Raw genomic sequence first — 4,353 nt, 5'->3', positions numbered from 1 at the left:
CTTTTTTTCATGATTTTGGACCACATACTATAATTTGACTTTTTTTTCATGATTTCGGACCACATTCTATAGTATGACTTTTTTTCATAATTTTGCAAGACATACTATACGATGACGTTTTTCATAATTTTGGACCAAATACTATTCTATGATTTTTTGTCATGATTTTGGACGACATACTATACTATGATGTTTTTCATGATTTTGGACGACATACTGTACTGTGACTTTTTTTCATTATTTTGGACGACATACTATACTGTGATGTTTTTCATGATTTTGGACGACAAACTGTACTGTGACTTTTTTTCATTATTTTGGACCACATACTATACTATGACTTTTTTTCATGATTTTTGACCACATACTATACTATGATTTTTTGTCATGATTTTGGACGACATATTATACTGTGATGTTTTTCATGATTTTGGACGACAAACTGTACTGTGACTTTTTTTCATGATTTTGGACGACATACTATACTATGATTTTTTTTTTCATGATTTTGGACGACATAATACTATGACTTTTTTTCATATTTTTCGACCACATACTATAGTATGACCTTTTTTCATGATTTTGGACCACATACTATAGTATGACGTTTTTCATGATTTTGGACCACATGCTATACTGTGACTTTTTTTCATTATTTTGGACCACATACTATACTATGATTTTTTTTTAATGATTTTGGACAACATGCCATACTGTGACTTTTTTTCAGTATTTTGGACCACATACTATACTATGACTTTTTTTCATTATTTTGGACCACATACTATACTATGATTTTTTTTTAATGATTTTGGACAACATGCCATACTGTGACTTTTTTTTCATTATTTTGGACCACATAGTATACTATGACTTTTTTTCATGATTTTGGACCACATACTATACTGTGACTGTTTTTCATTACTTTGCAACACATACTATACTATGACTTTTTTTTCATTATTTTGCAATACATACTAAACTATGACATTATTCATGATTTTGGACTACATGTTATACTGTGACTTTTTTACATTATTTTGGACCACATACTATACCATGACTTTTTTCCATGATTTTGGACCACATACTATAATGTGACTTTTTTTCATGATTTCGGACCACATTCTATAGTATGAGTTTTTTTCATAATTTTGCAAGACATACTATACGATTACGTTTTTCATGATTTTGGACCACATACTATACTATGATTTTTTTTTTCATGATTTTGGACGACATACTATACTATGACTTTTTTTCATGTTTTTCCACCACATACTATCGTGTGACTTTTTTTCATGATTTTGGACCACATACTATAGTATGACGTTTTTCATGATTTTGGACCACATGCTGTACTATAACTTTTTTTCATTATTTTGGATGACATACTATACTATGACTTTTTTTCATGATTTTGGACCACATACTATACTATGACTTTTTTTGATTATTTGGGACGACATACTATACTCTGACCTTCTTTCATGATTTTGGACCACATACTATACTATGACTTTTTTTCATTATTTGGGACGACATACTATACTCTGACCTTCTTTCATGATTTTGGACCACATACTATACTCTGACTTTTTTTCATGATTTTGGACCACATGCCATACTGTGACTTTTTTTCATTATTTTGGACCACATCTTATACTATGATTTTTTTTAATGATTTTGGACCACATACTATACTGTGACTTTTTTTCATAATTTTGGACGACATACTATACTATGACTTTTTTTCAAGATTTTGGACCACATGCTATACTGTGACTTTTTTTCATAATTTTGCAAGACATACTATACTATGACTTTTTTTCAAGATTTTGGACCACATGCTATACTGTGACTTTTTTTCACAATTTTGGACGACACACTATACTATGACTTTTTTTCAAGATTTTGGACCACATGCTATACTGTGACTTTTTTTCATAATTTTGGACGACATGCTGTGCTGTGAGTTTTTTTTTATTATTTTCGACGACATACTATATTATGACATTTTTACATTGTTTAGGAAAACGTACTATACTATGACTTTTTGTCATCATTTTGGACGACATAGTATACTGTGACTTTTTTTCATGTTTTCTGACCACATACTATACTATGACTTTCTTTCATTATTTTGGACCACATAGTATACTATGATTTTTTTTTATTGATTTTGAACCACATGCCATACTGTGACTTTTTTTCAGTATTTTGTACCACATGTTATACTATGATTTTTTTTTATGTTTTTTGACCACATACTATACTGTGACTGTTTTTCAGTATTTTGGACCACATACTATACCATGATTTTTTTCATGATTTTGGACCATATAATATACTATGATTTTTTTTCATGATTTTGGACCACATGCTATACTGTGACTTTTTTTTCATGATTTTGGACCACATGCTATACTATGACTTTTTTTCATGATATTCGACCATATACTATACTATGACTTTTTTTGATCATTTTGGACCACATACTATATTATGACTTTTTTTCATGGTTATGGACTATAAGTTATACTATGACGTTTTTTATGATTTTGGACGACATACCATACTGTGACTTTTTTTCATGATTTTTGACGAAACACTATACTATGACATTTTTCATTATTTTGGACCACATACTATACTATGACTTTAGTTCATGATTTTGCAGCACATACTATACTATGACGTTTTTCATGGTTATGGCCCACATACTGTGCTATAATTTTTTTTTATGATTTTAGACGACATACTATCCTATAACTGTTTTTTCATGATTTTGGACGACATCCTATACTATGACTTTTTTCATGATTTCGAACGACGTACTATAGTATAACTTTTTTTTCATGTTTTTGCACCACATACTATAGTATGACTTGTTTTCATGATTTTGGACCACATACTATAGTTTGACTTTTTTTCATGGTTTTGGACCACATACTATAGTATGACTTTTTTCATGATTTTGGACGACATAGTATAGTATGACTTTTTTTCATTATTTTGGACGACATCCTATACTATGACTTCTTTCATGATTTCGGACGACGTACTATACTATGACTTTTTTTAATTATTTTGCACCACATACTATATTATGACGTGTTTCATGATTTTGTACCACATACTATACTATGACTTTTTTTCATGGTTTTGGACCACATATTATAGTATGACTTTTTTTCATGATTTTGGACAACATCCTATCAATCAATTCAATCAACTTTATTCATAAAGTCCAATATCACAGATCACAATTTACCTCACAGGGCTTTACAGCATACGACATCTCTCTGTCTTTATGACCCTCGCAGCGGATAAGGAAAAACCCCCCCCAAAAAAAACCTTTAACGGGGGGAAAAAAACGGTACAAACCTATGACCTATACTATCACTTTTTTCATGATTTCGGAAGACGTACTATAGTATAACTTTTTTTCATTATTTTGCACCACATACTATACTATGACTTTTTTCATGATTTTGGACCACATACTATAGCATGACTTTTTGCATTATTTTGGACGACATACTATACTATGAGTTTTTTTCATTATTTTGCAACACATACTAAACTATGAGGTTTTTCATGATTTTGGACCACATGCTACACTGTGACTTCTTTTCATGATTTTGGATCCACATTCTATATTATGACATTTTTTCATGATTTTCGACAACATACTATACTATGACTTTTTTGGGACACATACCACATACTGTAGTATGTCGTCCACAATCATGAAAACATGTCATAATATAGTATGTGGTCACAAATAATGAAAGAAAGTCATACTATAGTATGTGGTCCATAAAAATGAAAAAAGGTCATAGTATAGTTTGTGGTCTAAAATCACGAAAAAAGGTCATACTATAACATGAAAAAAGTCATAGTATAGTTTGTTGTCCAAAATAATGAAAAAACGTCATAGTATGGTATGTGGTCCAAAATAATGAAAAAAAAGTCACAGTATTGCATGTGGTCCAAAATCATGAAAAAAGTCATAGTATAGTATGTGGTGCAAAATAATGAAAGAAAAGTCACAGTATGGTATGTGGTGCAAAATCATGAAAAAAAAGTCACAGTATTGCATGTGGTCCAAAATCATGAAAAAAAAGTCATAGTATAGTATGTGGTGCAAAATCATGATAAAAAAGTCATAGTATGGTATGTGGTCCAAAATCATGAAAAAACGTCATAGTATTGCATGTGGTCCAAAATCACGAAAAAAGTCACAGTATAGTATGTGGTCAAAAATCATGAAAAAAAGTCACAGTATAGTATGTGGTCCAAAATCATGAAAAAAAGTCACAGTATAGTATGTGGTCCAAAATCATGAAA

The sequence above is a fragment of the Epinephelus moara genome, chromosome 16 (assembly GCF_006386435.1).
Source record: "Epinephelus moara isolate mb chromosome 16, YSFRI_EMoa_1.0, whole genome shotgun sequence".
Lineage (NCBI taxonomy): Eukaryota > Metazoa > Chordata > Actinopteri > Perciformes > Serranidae > Epinephelus > Epinephelus moara.
This window is presented reverse-complemented; position numbering follows the sequence as displayed.